The sequence below is a fragment of the Ixodes scapularis genome, unplaced genomic scaffold (assembly GCF_016920785.2).
Source record: "Ixodes scapularis isolate PalLabHiFi unplaced genomic scaffold, ASM1692078v2 PGA_scaffold48__2_contigs__length_671460, whole genome shotgun sequence".
Lineage (NCBI taxonomy): Eukaryota > Metazoa > Arthropoda > Arachnida > Ixodida > Ixodidae > Ixodes > Ixodes scapularis.
Window position 1 is genome coordinate 273,133 of NW_024609877.1, and position 15,230 is coordinate 288,362.

The 15,230-nt window shown below is 42.1% G+C and overlaps 1 protein-coding gene across 5 annotated transcripts in view; it reads left to right on the forward strand.

The window, feature by feature from the left end:
- The window catches only part of LOC8041250 (ecdysone-induced protein 74EF), a 354,809-nt gene that overhangs the window by 332 nt on the left and 339,247 nt on the right, over nucleotides 1-15,230 (forward strand). For 2 of the 5 annotated variants that reach the window (XM_042293160.1, XM_042293164.1), the window contains exon 2: nucleotides 311-417. The gene's annotated coding sequence lies outside the window, so the exon portion shown is untranslated. The other 3 variants (XM_042293162.1, XM_042293161.1, XM_042293163.1) reach the window with 3 other exon arrangements.

The window sequence follows — 15,230 nt, forward strand, 5'->3', positions numbered from 1 at the left end:
AGAAATCATCTATTTCACCCTCGGCCCTTCGAGCCAACCCCCTCTCCCATGCAGCGCTCTCTTACGTTATTATTGTTATTGTTATAGCTGTGCCGTGTCATACCGCTTGGTTTTGTTCGCGTGGGATCTCAACCCTTCCTTACCCTGCCCCTCGCTCTCTTTTAATTTCTATTTCAAGTGTTACTTCTTTTTTCTTCTTTTTTTCTACTCTTTTTTTTTTTAATTTTTTTCAGTTTTCAGTTTGGTTGGAAGCAGTATTGCAGAATAGTCGCTCAACGATCTGAGTTGTGCCGTGTGCCCTTTTCCGCAGGAGACGCCGCACAGCTCTGTGATGTCGCTATTCCGAGGTGGTGGGACATTCTACTGACGACTGACTGTGTCTGAAGAGGAGGGATCGCTTCGGCCTGCTTTTCCGTGGTGGGTCCTGGCTTCATTTTCTCTCTCTCTCTCTCTGTTCCTTCCCCCGAACTAGAAGGGCACAGTGTTGGCGACAGGACAACACCATGCTCGACTGGCCGGACTTGCACCCTCCGTCTACTCTAACACGCTCGTCCACGCCGCTTCCTTCTCTAGTAAATCCCAGCTAGGATGCAACATCGGCCGGTGACGAGTGAGTGGTAGTAGACTTTCGGTCGCTCCGAACAGCAGCGTGGTCTCGGTCGGACATTGCGACGAGTTGCTATTGAAAGCCGGTACCTTTTTCCCTCACCCTCCTCGGAAAATGAAGGACAAATGAATAAACGTCCTTATATTTGATTCACTAAGCCTAACGAAGAGCGACAAAATCTCCAGGATACAGCTTTGATGCCGAGCCTGAAATGGAGCCTGGGTGACACTTGCGAGGCGCGTTACGAAGGCGAAAACTTACGACATAATGCTGTGGTCAGCCCCGAGGCATGTAGCTTGCAGCATAGCCTTCTGGCCCGAGCTTGGAAATCGAGAGAAATCCCGTAAGCTGACCTTTGACGACCCGGGTTGTCTTTGTTGAGCAAAGTTTCATTGTGGCTTCCGAAAAACTGCAGGTGTCAACAGCCGATCGACATCGCATAACGTGTTGTCGGCTTGAGATAAAGACCATTGTCTGCTCGATATGCGGCAGTTACGCGGCCTTAGCTGCCGAACGCAATCGGCGATAGGCCGGCGTTAAACGAATTCCCCAAAACGCGCTGTGGCGACTTTCCTTTTCGAATTGTGTGGTTTGACAGGTCTACGAATTGTCCGGGGCTGCTTTTTTGAACCTTAGACTGCACACTGCATCGGGCGACCAACGGATCTTGCCCCAGAGTTTGAGTTTTAGATAAACTTGAACCTTAGGGTAGATATGAACGCCATCCTAACGGTTGCCCATTTGAAACCTCAACATGAAATACGACGAAGAGACGGAATTCGAAAGAGAACGACCCTTGTGGATGGTGCGGGCATAAAGATATCGGCTTATTAATCCACCTGTTTAGAAATATTTGGCACTGCCCCGTCTAAAAATGGGGTTTGAGGATTTTCAGGTTGAAACAATGTGCATATTAGGAAGGAGAGCAAAGAGGCATTCTAGGCCGAGCTTAGGGGGGAAAAAACGATGAGCAACAATGGGCGCAATAAGGACATTTTGGGGGCCCGATCTAGGTCATTGCAGCTTAGTGGAGCCAGCAGGATCTAGCTTCCCTGGTTGAGGGCGTGCCTGCACTCAATCGAGTGCATGCTCACATATTTTCGTGCCAGAACCTCCTGAATTGGTGATCTCTGAAAATGGTTTATTTGCACACACTTTAAACTGGTGTCTGCAAAGCGTGTCATGAACAAAAGAGCCGATATATGCGTCAGTTGTAACTGATGGCACTGACATACCGACAAAGCAAGAATTAACCGCTTGCTGTGCTTAAGAAAGGAATGTCAGCGGGCCACGACAGCGGGAATCCTATTGAGAGGGACGAAGAAATGTCAGCATCGCCGCGTGGCTTTCGTATGTTTACCAACGACCCGAAGGTTAGTAGTGTGAAAGCGGTTACGGGACCTTTGCGAACATCGGAAGGCCAACCGACGCATTTACGCTGGCCTTTCGGTGAAGGTTACTCTGTGGGATGCACGGCGGTTACGGCTGGGGCAGTCTGCTTTTTCATTCATTTGAGCCAGAGACCCGAGTTGTGAGGACGACATTTCACTCATCACTATCACTTTGTTAAATTTATTTCTTGGTCTCTTCTTTTGGAATCGTTATTTCAACAGGTGACAATACTGAGTTGCCACAATTGTATGCTCGCCGGTTTGTTTGCAGTATATTTGCACGGATGTATATTGGGGACAAGCTGTTGGTTTCTAGTTTCATAGCAACCACATCAGCAGTTTCATGCTCTATATTAATTGCGGTGTCGGCAAAAAAGAAGAAAAAGAAAGAAGCCAAGAGTGGCATTTATTTGTTTAGTTCAAATCTAAAAAAAGTTGGTGGCCTTTCAGTGCAAACTAGATATTTCTCCAAGAAAATTTAGGGAAGTCTCGGGAAATGTATTGGTCATAAAGTAGTTGGAGCCAGGAAAGCTTACGAGAATGCCTTAACTCCCCATGCACTTTCTTCAATGCACTACTGTGGAAGAATGCTTGCCTTTCTACCGATAAGTTAGAATTCGTATGAATGACAGTAAATGTGCCATAAACCTGAATGGAAGTTCAATTCTGACTAGAACGAAAGGCCACGATACGAAAACCTGGTATGCTGTTACTGCCATTATTATGGCTTTCATAGCTTTTCGATTTATGGGACTGGTTGCTTGGGGAGCTTTTGCTAACATAGTTGTGGAAATGTACCCTGCAATAGCATGTGGTAAAGGAACCAGAAGCAATTTAACTGTAGTGAAAGTTTACTTTTGGCAACCATAGAGGATTTCAAAATTGATTACAGTTTGTCACATTGAAGTATTTAGATATTTATTTACTTACCCTCAGGGTCAGAAGACATTACAGAGGGGAGTGGCAAACACATAAGCAAAAAAAATGGCAAAAATAAACACTTATAAACACTTATGATACATCAGAAAATAACAAGAAAGACAAGGCATTTTCGACAGCAATCGGGTCAGGTAAGGTTGGCATATGGTGAGGATGGTGGCTCCATTGAATAGAAGTGGAGGGATGAACGAATAGAAAAATTCATTTGTGTTGCTAGACAGGACGCCAACCTTATGTTGAGGATCCAATCACTGGAAAATACATGACAGGGCTGCTAGTAGGTTTTCATGCAGGGCAGAATGGTAGTAAATTTTATGAAAAAGAGACAAGCAAGGAAGCTGTTTGTGTAAAGCAAGATTAGACAAAGATAATGATAGCTTATAGATGTTTCACTAGAAGTGTGATGATAGAAAGAATAAAACATGCAGATTTGTTTTGAAACAATTCTAATGACTGAACGAGGTACTTTATGCCGAAACACTCAATAATTTCAAGCTAGGGTGTGATGCGAGCATTTTCTCTCTTACTTTAAAAGTTAAAAACTTAACCATGATCGGTTGGCATTTGTTAACTTGAAAGATGCCCAAGCGGTGCACACAATCAATGCTGTCTGGCCTTAGCTGAAAGTTGGCACATGTAGATAAAGAATTTTTCACTTTTTCTTTGTTTGGGACCACGACTCATACGGCGATTCAGAAACACCATAAAAAATAACATTGTCACTGCGCAACCTACCATCAAAGTCATTGAGTCGTGCGCACAGGGCAGTGTTTTCTCTCTGTACAACTTGGACGGTTTGTTAGGCTATTCGAAATTCTTGTGAAAGATCGTCAAGCACGCTTGTTTGTGATCCGTGTGTTGACAGTCGAGTTATGATGTCAGCTACTTTACTTTTGATTAACTTTTGCTTTTATTTAATCTCGTCCACAGATTAATCATACCAGCCTGACCTTTTCCAAATCTTCGCGAACGGGTATTTAAACTTTACAGCAGAGACATGACTTCCGCTAATGAAGGCTCTGGCAGAGCATTCGAATCGGACCGAAGGGCGAGGTCTGTCCAGGGCTTGGGTTGGTTTCCATATCACCAGAAAGCAGCAGTAGTGATGTAACAACATATAACACTCATGCATCATAGACTGCAGCACACTTGGGCATGGGAACGCGAGTAAAAATATGTCACTACATCTTTTAACGCACAAGGATAGAGGTTCACCACTAACCTGAACGACGAAAAAACGCAGAGCGTGGTGAACTGTCATCATGTTGCCGTTCCCATTCCGCTCCCATTGAACATTGCAAGTACATATATTCCAGGTCTCAGAAAAGTACACTTTGTAGAAAAGAAAAACGGACACATAAAAGAAGCACAGTCGAAGAGGGCAATTACTTCTCTGATGAAATAAGAGAGTTGGTTTACTTGAAGACATTAGAAAATAACTACACAAAATGAATTGGTAATTAGCATTTGTTACGTCGCTGTCCATCCATTTCGGTGCTTCATTTTTTATGTTACGTTCGTCAGATTTGGAAACTGCTCCTGTCACTGCTGTAAAGTGCTGCCCCTAGCATATATTTATTGATGTAAATTCACCAGAACATTCAGGGAAGCATGGTTTTATGCATGTGACTTACTTTCAGCTTTGTTTAGGATTAGTGCAGCTATTGATGGTTTGTTCGTTGCTTTCAGGGAAGCAGCCACATAATTGAATAATTGATCAATCAAGCAATCATATAATTAAATAATTGATTACTCAGGCAACCACATAATTAAATTTTGAATTAGCTTATCAAGAAGTTAATCAAGAGGTCATTAATTAACTTCTTGATTGGCACCTGAACCTGCTCGTTTTCTACAAAAAAGTTTAAACAGCCTAGAAAGCGTTTGGAAACAGCGCATGAATAACAAAGACGAGGAAGGTGTGGACAGGACAAGTGCTGAACTTCAACTGAATACTTAATTAAAGGAAAAGCATCCCACTAACAATCCACGTCACTATTGTGTCGACACATGCTTCAAAAAGGCCACCTCATTCCTATGTAAAGAAACTGAAGTTTGACTGATGCATGTTGTGCCTTCCTTTTCTATATCAAAAGCTTTAAGCAGTTTTTGCTCAGTTTTATCAACCGCTTTGCCCAAAATCATGATACGGCCAAAATTTGGCTTACACATATAAGTCAAAGTAGGCGCCCTCGCACAGTTGATCCCAGCAACAATGCGTGCTCGTAAGCTCGTCTTAGTTATTTTTGCTAAAGAAATTTATGGTTTGGCAACAACGGTCTGGACTCTTTGATCTGGCAAGGTTACTTTACAACCCAGATCAAAATCACTCCAGCAGGGGCTTAGCTTAAGTATAGGACTTGTCCCAGCTGGATTAACTCTTATTTTCATCTGGATCCAGCCAGGACCAGTTCCATAATCCAGCTCCAGACAGACCGATTTTCATGTGGGAGGCGTAAAATTTTAGCTTCTTACCTTTTTGTAGCAGCAAAGCTAAAGCTATAGCCTGTGCCATAGCCTTAAAAGGGGACATTTGTCTTTGGAGCCAAAAACTTCCTAAAACTGCATTCTTTTGAAAATGCGATGCTTGTTGTTATTCTGAATCTACCAGGCTTCTAATTTCGTGCATGAATATTTGAGCTATGAATCAATTTATAATCTATATGCGGGCTGAATATGCATTGAAATTGACTCTAAAACTGTTTTCACAAAACACAATATTTGGACTCGAAAATTTGCAGGGGAGATGTCTCAGCATCTAGAGCAGATAGAAGTATAACCTTTCCTGAATGTGTAGCTAAATGTGTGAAACATAAAATGTTGAGAACAGAGTTTTTAATATGTCTAGAAAATGTTTTATTTGATCTTTTGCTTTATTATTTGTTAGCCATGCATTCAGCACTGAACTTTAATATGTGGTAAAATCACTAATAATGGGTTTATCTTAAAAGTACTTCAAACATTGTATTCTCTACACTTCATAGTATCTAGCCATGTATTAAAAAGGGTGTTTTGTGGAGCAGTTTCTTCTCTATCGTACCTCTAAACAAAGGCAGGCAGGTTTTAATTATCTTGAGGACAATTCTACTGACTGAGGGAATGAGACCAGATATATGAAATCAGCACAAAAAGCTGAACAAGCTTGTGCAGTTTCTTTAAGTTTGGTCTTAAAATAAGGAAAAAAGCTCCAAGATCAGTGTTCCCCCTTAAAGTGTGATGAACAACCAGAAAGGAGGAAACTCCCTCAATTCCTCTTTTCCATGTTAGAGAGAGGGAGACCTTCCTCCTTTCGTGCAGATAGTTCGTCAGAGACCCGCTCCTGGGGAGAGAACTGGCATGTGTGCATGCCTGGAGCCTTGATCCAACTGTCATAGTACAATGAGTGATGTCAAACCCTGTGTTTTTTGCAAGGCAGGCAACCCTGATGTCTACTTTCTTAAGATAGGACGGTAGCAATGAAGGAAAAGAAAGAGACCGAGAATGGAGGTTGAGCTTTTGTGCACTCTCTGCACACAGGGAAAGAGGTCAAACTATTGGGGAGGGGCAAGGAGGCAATAGTGTATAGGAGAGGAGAGGAGACGTGCAGAGGGAATTAGGCAAGCTAGGCTGAGTATGACGGTTCGACTGTTAATTCACTGTTTTCCGAATCCCTGGTTTGAGAGTTTCGTAGTAGGAACTTGTGTGTGCGTGGCTATTCAGTGAGTCCAAACGTTTCCTCAAGAAACAAAGCTAGATCCCATTCAGTCCACTGAGCTACGGTCACGTACATTCAGCTCCTGAACCGCCTCTTTTGTGCCCATTGTGACATATCTTTTGCTCCCGAGTTTGTGCAAAGACCTTCATCACTCTCCTTTTAAGTGTCGCCCTTTGTTTCCTACCAAAGATTTCCCGAAAAAAAAAGTCTCCCACGGAGGGCACCAGTTCTGTCAGAAATGGTAGATCCAAGACATATTTTTTTCTTTTAGCATAGGGTACACGGAAAATAACACAACAGGTAGAGCCGTGTGAGTGTGATGTGTAGTGACATATTGTAATCGACCCACTTTTCAGAAAGTTCTAGTGTTTAAAAATGCATCCATCAACAATTTTCGCTAAACATTTAAAAAAAATTTTTTATTGAGTTTAGCAGGGTTGTTGTGGTTGAGAGCTTCTCAATTTGCTGAGATATGGGTCAAAACCAATGTTGGGTACTCAGTTTCACACTGGGATAATTTGCCTTTCTTTTTTCTGTGTAAGCAATTGTGGTTTTGCACTCTTAAAAGAGGTGACAATGAAGTAGCAGCTTAGTTGTGTGATCTAGTGAGAAGGAGAGTTTGCTTCTCGTGGCTCCATATCCCGGAAATGTTTGAACCAGGTGCTCACTATGCAGTCGGAACTCTATTTTGGAGAACGCTTTGTTGCCATCACCACGAGCAGAGATGCAAAAGTTACTCTGAAAAGATAACTAAGTTAGGATGATGGCTACTTGAAGTAAAATGTAATTGAAGAGGCACTGAAGGAGTTTTTTAGAGTTTGTATTTGACTAGCAGTAACTCAACCTATGGCCTCTAAGTGAGCTGTTTTTCCCTGTTTAAAAATTCAATGCAACATAGACATGCTTCTTTTCTCTGATGTTTGGGCATGTTTTTAATAGGGATAAATGCCATGCATGATTGTAATGTAGCCTTTTCCAAGGCTTCTGATGCATAAATTTAGTTGTCACCTTAAGAAGGCCAACTCGAAGGTCCACTTCAGTGCTTCTTTAAGTTTAAGAATATAGTTAGATTGGTTGCAAATGTGTCTAGTCGTTTGAGGTACACTTACATGACAAAAAAAAGTAACTAAGCTATATTTTCATTACTTTTAATTTGTCCACGTCTGCTTGTTGATTTTTTCGGGGCCATGCTCACAGTTTGCATTTCGATGCCTGAATCTGACAATAAAGCAATCCGAGCAGTTTTGGATAAAGAAGATAATGCAAAGGGAATAACCATGCCCACTGTTTCCTTCAAAAATCCCATTATAGACGTCACAAAAAAACAAAACAAAAGAAATGATGAGAAAATACAAAAAAAAACATTGCGTTGGTTTAGGAGCGGAGAACAGAAGAACACTTGTGTGTCCGTTAACCCTCGATGCATGGTCAGCGGTTTGCAGACCGTCTGTTTGCTTGGGAGTGACCTTTAAGCGGTTGTTGGAATGCAGCACCAACAGATTTTGCGCTCTAAGAGCGTGTGCTCGGGGCGAAGCAGACGTCAGCGGCATCGCAACTGCAGCTGCAGTCTGGACAAAACTAGAGAGACCTCCGGTCCTGCATTGTATTTCGGCACTGGCATTTTTGCTGGAAAGTCCGGACTCTTGGCCAGTTTGTAACACTTTGATTTAATGCAGAATGCAGTATTGGCAGTGTGCGCAAACTACAGGGGCTGCTTCTCTAGCTATCATCCTCATCATTTGATCGTGACGTCGCGGGTAGGACAGACTAGAGCCACTAAATGAGCTACGCTTAGAGTATTGGCACTCTGTTCCTGATATTGTTGTGGGTGCCGCCATCTTGGTGCCCATGCAGAGCAGACGTAACTGCCGATCGTCATTATTCAAAAGTGTGACTTCCTCAGCATTAGATTCGGTGTTAGGAAGCTCATGCAATACAGCTTTGCTCTGTCGTGAACTGTTTAAACATTCGTGGAGGATGGAAAAGCATTTCCTGTGATTTCAAATAAAGCTGTGGATAACTGGCAACCATGATTTTAAGCCACAAGATGGGGAAGTGTCACTTCTCTGAAGCGTAGCTTATTTAGTGGTACTAGTACAGACTGCGCAGATCTTGGATCCCTCGGCTCGTCGGCTCGCTTCATGCACTGTATGGACAACACGCAGCAAAGCCTGCTTCGTGCGTTATGTTTATTTGATAAGGTGATATTTGTAGTGGGACATTTTATGAAAACTAAACAAAGGCACACAGTCATGCTAACAAACACTTTTGGCACTGGGGTGTTGAACTTCTGGGATGGTGGTGTGCTGTTCTCTACCCAAGTACAAAAAACTGGATGATGAAAATAGGATATCCAGCGCTTTATTCCACTGCAACATCTACCGCGGCGCTAAGTGTGTATTTTTTTTATTATGATTCAGACAAAATAAAACTGAGAAAGAAATGTCTCATCAACTTGGACATAGGAATGTGAAATCCGTTGATCTTTCGCTTGTGTATATATGGTAAACACTTTAGGGAAAGCAACTGCAGGTATCCTGTTGGTTCCACTGTGTTCTGTAAGTTTTGTAAACCTTTAAACAAACATTTCCTCAAAAGAACTGGCACGCTGGCTTCCGGAGTTGGTCTAATTAAATCCCTGCTTATTCACCTGGCCGACGCGAAACATGCGAGGCTCCCTCGCGATGGAAGGTTGTTAAATTTAGTTTATCGGTTACACTTCAGCCTCCCCCAAAAATGAGGTATCCACCTGCTATGAATTACTACCATTTGTATGTTTGATTTTGCAGACCCAGAGAATTACACACAATATGTGATGCACTTCTCAGCGAGCGATTTTATATTTGTAAATAATTCGTAGTAGAAATTGAATAGGAACAAATCAATCAATCGCCTGAATTTTGCCGGGCCAAGGCCGACAATTTAAGAAGTAACGAAAATTTCTGCTTTTCTTTCGACCAGAAGTTGTGAGGTGACAAACTTCTTTTCCACATATTTGATGTGGAAGGAGCTAAGCGTCAGTTGTTGACGTGCATTTGGTTGCCAGCAACTGTCGAGTCACACTTGGATACAGGCGTCGGTATCGGCAAGCTTAATGTAGCTAAAACATGTGTGCGGTGCATTGCAACACAATTGTGCACGTGTGCACAGCTAAGATGATGGTATGTCATTTACTCTGGTGAATGCAAAGCCTTTTTTTACAGAAACCTCCAGAGATAAAAAAAACAAACAAGAATCAGAGGCTGTGAACAGCCCTGACGCACGTTGAGCAAGCTGTAATGTGAAACTTCAGGCTTGTTTGGAGCTTCACATTGCTGCTTGTTTAAACATTTGAAAATTGTTTTTTTTTTTTGTATAAAAAGCAATTTTGAAGCCCTGTTATTCATTAGAAAGATCACTCACAAAAACGTTATACGTTTCTTTATAAATAAGCTGATCTTAATTGGCATAGATGCAAACTAACATAGCCACCGCGTGCTATTACGTAGCGCGTTGTCTGCTCGCATCCTACCCGCTCCGTCACAGGAGAGTGCTCGCGAGGTGGCGCCACCAAAACATCTTGTCGCCAACAGGGCCGCTTTAGGTTCCACGTGCGACGGATCGCGAGCTGATGTGCCAATCACAGAAATGTCATTTGGTGGAACTGACGGTAATGTTTCTGCATGATGGCAGTATTGTTTTCGGGGCATTCCCAATATCCTTTGTACTATTCGCAAACTCTTGTTCGTTTTATCATTATTTTTTTTTTTCACAGTCTTTTTAGCAATGAAGCCCCTGAAGGTGCTGTCACCAAAGTTAGAAGAAAATGTACTAAAATAATAAGGTGGGCTAGTTGGATCTGCATATTATAAATAAATAGCGCAAAGGCCAAGTACACACTGACAGGAACAAGCGCTATAAATAGTACAAAGGTCATGTAGACACTGGCGGAACAAGCACTAATTTTTTAGAAGTACACACTGACGGAACAAGCGCTTTTTAGAGGGAACTTTTCGGGGTTGCTTTCATTGGGTGTGTTTCACCTGCTTTCATTGAATGTAGCACACATTGCAGAAGCCTGTTGGATCGGGTGTTATCGTTGAAATGTTTAAAAGTCCCCCTTTCTCCCCCTCCCCTAAAAAAAAACGTCCAATAGTCAATCAAGGTAGACTGGGACTTCTATCGCTGCCGAAGAAATAAATGAGCCGACAGGCACAAAACTATGCCAGTTTTTTGTAAGTATTCTCCGTTCATGTCCAGCCACTGCTTCTATCGTTTTAGCAGCTCCCCGATTCCTTCAGCATTGAAAGAACTGGGCTGCGTGACTGCAGTCGGAATGTGTCCATGCGGTGCATTTGTCACCAGCTGTCTTCCTTCACCAAACCGTTGACACCATTCGTGCACTCTTGTTCAAGGCATTGTTTGGGCCCCATTCTGTCCTTGCAATCTTCTCAAATTTTCAGCTGGTTTTACTTTTAATGTTTGTAATGAGCATGTTAGTATAAGCATATTTCTCTTGCAGAAAGAATAAAACAGTAAGTGGACGAGACACAGATGGGCACATTCTTCGTGCTCGTTTCGTCCTCTGTTTTGTTTTTTCTGCTAGAGAAAGTTCACTTTCTCCTTCACCAGAAATATGGTTACGCACTGCTGCTCCGCAGCTGCGGACATATTGTTCACCGCCCGCCATCACAGCTTAAACTGCTGCGCATGCATCAGATACGTCATTCTGGGTGAGAGATATTTAAGGAGAAATACGCTAGCATCCTCTGCAAGTTTCATAGTGCTGTACTTGTTCAGAAATTTCTTGCCAACAAAGGACTCAGTCAACCTTGAACGACCCTTGTACATGCAGAAACTGGAAAGCGTACAGTATGTATAGGGTTTCGTGGGCAACACTGGACATCTTCGGGCATCGAATCGGCTACCTGCAAAAAGATACGCAGGGTGTCTTTTTTATAGAGTACAGATTTTTCTAAAAAAAAAAGCCATGAAAGCTACGCAAATGCGACCTGTGCAAGTGAATTATATGGCCGGGCGCACAATATGTTCAAGAGAGAATGCAAGTAAAAATGACTAATTAACAGAAATTATTAATTACTTTTTTAATTTAGATGTTTTAGGGCACATATTTATATTTAGGAAATGGAGGAGACCAATGTTGAAGGCCAGCCCAGTTCTTGTGTTCTTGGGATCTGACAGAACCGAAAGACTCTTTGTGCTTTCTTTTGTTTTCCTTTGCAATCACTTGGCTGTGACTAAACCATGCAGATTCATGACTGGCTTGCACATATCTTTGCCCTAATGAATGTCACATTACATTGACTGACAGGATTAGAACGGCAGAACATACCTTTTACACTCTCGGCACGCACTTGTTGCCTTCTCTAATGCTCTGGCCATGCATGCATGATGCGTTATTGACTTGCTGTCCGGCCCCTTCCCCCACCGTGTCGGCTAAACGTATTATCATCTGGTTTGGGGCACATCAACGACGACTAATATTGGAAAGCTGTGTTTGCTGCAAAAAGAAACATTGAGAGGAATATGCAGTGTGCCATATGACTGCCATTCTGCCAATATTTATTTAAGAGCTGTAAGATAATTAATATTACAAATTAAATGAGTAGAGACTTTGTACTTGTTATAAAAGCGAAAAAATAGGGGGCTTGGATTTTCTAAATAGAATTCCTTTGTTCAGGGAAATTTCCTTACCATACCTTACCCGTAACACAGAGAAATGGAGGACGGCCACACAGCAAACAAATTATGGCCATCAAATGTTAAATTCCACACTCCCACACTTGCTAAATAGCCTTTGTATTGATAATATTGACTTTGACAATTTAACTTTTAAGGATGCATGCACTTATATTTTTGTATGTGATGATTATTTTAGTTCCACGTTTTGTATTTAGGTGCTCCCTCACTTGTGCTGACCCAGAAGAAGTCTTCGAAATATCTACGGCTGAGAACCACTGTTCTGGAGTAACTAGTGAGCCTGAGTGGAGTAATAGGGAATGTTACGAATTGGCATATCCAACAGGATCGACTAGATAGGAAGACGTGTAAGGTTCTTTGTGGAAAGGGCGACAGCTATCAAAGTAGTCTTCTCCAGTAACCGACAAGATGAAGATGAGCGACATCTTCCCAGGAAGGTCAGCTCGCCTGAGCACGCTGAGATGGTGCTTCAAAAAGCAGAGCTCTCACCCCAGGAACTCATCAACAAAGGAATTGGCCAAGGTGAATCTTCAACTTTTGGCATTTGAGGAGTTAGTATTCAAACACAGCTGTCGTCAACAAGAGAACCCAGACACATCATTGTTGACCGTCACACTCATGATGCAATCATTACAGTTGCAGCAACAACAAATGGCGCAGCAAACCAAGTTGATGGGAGCAGTTGTCTCTGCACTGAACACCCCACAAAAACCATGTTCTGGAATCATCAAGCCAGACATATTTGATGACCATTCTTTAAGTCCAGAGGACTGGATTGATTTCTTTGAAAATGCAGCTGAAAAGAATTTCTGTGTCACTGAAGTAAGTGGATCAAAAACCTGCTTCTCTACCTGAGTAGGATTTCCAAAATGTGGTATGACCTGCATCTGAAGGACCACCCGGAGGCAAGTTGGAGTGAAGAACAGTTTTTTAACCAGCTTCCTGGAAAGTACCACAGAGACGTGATACCGTGTGGTTTTCTTCAAGTATCGAACAGGCTCTCCACTGGAGCACTTCTGTGAGAAACAAAGGCTGCTTCGCCTTGCAGCACCAGGGCTTCCATGACCTGCAACAATTGCCCTAATCCCATATGAGCTTCCACAAGAAATGCAAAAACAAGTTCAAATAAGGTCACTGAAGTCGGTTGAAGCTCTACTCCAGTGTCTTCATGACATCACCAACCCGGTGAGTGACAGAAATTAGCTTCCAAACAATGGGAGTAGGGCACAAAGTCAACTTCTGAATAGCCCGACATCTCAAAACTCGCCTGTAAGAGCGTACAATCCGCAGCAGCGATGAAACTTGGTTGCAACAAGGGACTGCCCTATGGAAAGTGACAGTTGTATGAAGGAAGAAGAAGGGAAAAGTGAATAAATAAGGGTGAGGAGTCCCACCCGAGGACAACCATGGAGACCATCTATTTAGTTTCTTTTTTACTACAGATCAAAATTACTTTGAAAAGGGAAAAGGCAGGCACTGGTGGACTGTGGAGCATGACTTTTTGCATCAACAAAACCAAGGCAGACCTTTACAGTGTTTACAGCGGACAGACTGTCTGCGTGCAAGGTTAGGACAAAGAACAAAAGCTTGATCACCACTGGATTAATGTTGTACTTATGTTCCAAGAGCAACATGCTTAAACTGATGCATTGCTTATGGAAGGAATTGAATATGACCTCCAGTTGTCAAAACCTGATATGAGGCAGCTGAGGATCAATACCTACTGGAATTACGAGGTGTTGGTTGATGGACAACTTTATAAGAGTATATCCCCTGGCCCAGAACCTCAAGTACAGAAACTAAACCTGTTAATTACAACTAAAGAAGAGATTAACCAGTAGTACCCGGAACTGTCATGCGTCACCACCTATCCTCCAGCCAGCACTGAATTACAGGTACCGTTTCTAATCAGCGACAAAACTAGGGATGTCGCGAACCACCCTAGGTTCAATTTCGAAAGGTTTCGATATTTGCGAAGGGAACTGAGGTTCGATATCGAAAAATTTCGATATTTTCGTACCGACCGAGGTTCGAATTTAAAAAATTCACAACTTTCGATCACAGTGGAGTTTCGAATTCGAAAAGTTCCAAGCTTTCACGGTTTCTAAAATTTCGGGTTTGAATATTTAGAATATTTTTTTTACTTGGGGGGAAGAGGGGAGGGAGGCTGCAGCCCCACTTCCCCCTTCCCCCTTCCCCCCTTCCAGACATTTCGGACTGTTAAAGAAAACAATACGGGGAAAGAGGGCGTGATCAAGGTTATTTTAACCTGAAATTATTTATGCATATGTATAGCTATTGTCGCTCTTTACTGCATAAAAGATCGCATAGATGGTCATTGTTAGAAACTCGTTGTCAGAAGGCACTACGCGCCACATGCTTAGTGGTTCGAAAGTTCAAAGCTATGTCTTTACAACCTAAACAACTGTGCCAATGATAAAAAAAAAAAAAAAAAAAAACATATTAATAAATGCGGGGATAAAAAGCTGGAGAAAAAAAAAACTTTCAAGAATTCGCCGGAAGTGTTGTATTCTTGCATATTCAGAGGTTCAGAACTTCGAAACAAGTTTCTCCTACCAAAATGTGTACAGGCTAAAAGAAACACGTCCCAGGAACGTGAAGCGAAAAAAAACAAAAGGCTCTTTTTAATGATATGCTGAACTTGAACAATATTAGAAATCTTCTCCCATGAGTTAATTTATTCCTTAACGTGAAAAAACAATAAATACATCATTTTGTATTCTGCAGATGGCAAGGATATCTACTGTCTGTGGTGTTCATTTAAATGTGATACCTCAAACAACTTAGACGAAAATAAATACCAAGTTTAGGGCATAATGGCATGTAGATACATGTTTGGACATTTCTTCGAAATTCACCTTGAAAAACAATAATCACA